The following is a 705-nucleotide window of genomic DNA, read 5'->3' on the forward strand; positions in this document are numbered from 1 at the left end:
TAAGGTATTATATTAAATTGTAACTTAAATTTATAATTATTAGTTAAAAAATTACAATAATATACAATTTTTATTATATTAGTTAAAATTAATATATTTTGATATTAGTTTTTAGGATTACTTACATTAAATTTTTATAATTTGAACAAAATTTTTTAATACTTTATGTCTTAAATTTTTTATTAATAGAACAATAAATTACTTAACACGTACGTCAATAAAAAAAACTATTATTTTTATACATCTAGATATTTAAAAGAGACAAAAACTATTTCTTTTTAATAACACTTTATAGATCAAAGTGATAGATCAGATTAAAAATTGTGATAATAGTATTTAGTGATAATTAATTACAATCGGGTGAAGAAAAGGTAGGAGGAGAAAAAAAAAAGAGAAAGAAGAACAACGCAATATAACAGTTACATTGTGACAATGACAGATATGTGTATAGAGAATAATAGTAAGAGAAATAATAGTGTGTCATACAATGAAGGAATATAATAAGAGTATAATTAAAAATTTGAAAAAAGTAATGAAATTAAAGATAATTTAATAACTTGAATATAAAATTTAGAATTATTCATGAATATAAAGAATGCTATAATATTTTATCTTTGTTTTATAGTTCAAATGACATAGTCTCTCAATTCTCACTTAGAGATCTCATTCGGATTCGAGTCTCAATCCTATCCTAAAAGTTGAAAA

The sequence above is a fragment of the Arachis ipaensis genome, chromosome B02 (genome assembly GCF_000816755.2).
Source record: "Arachis ipaensis cultivar K30076 chromosome B02, Araip1.1, whole genome shotgun sequence".
Classification (NCBI taxonomy): Eukaryota; Viridiplantae; Streptophyta; class Magnoliopsida; order Fabales; family Fabaceae; genus Arachis; species Arachis ipaensis.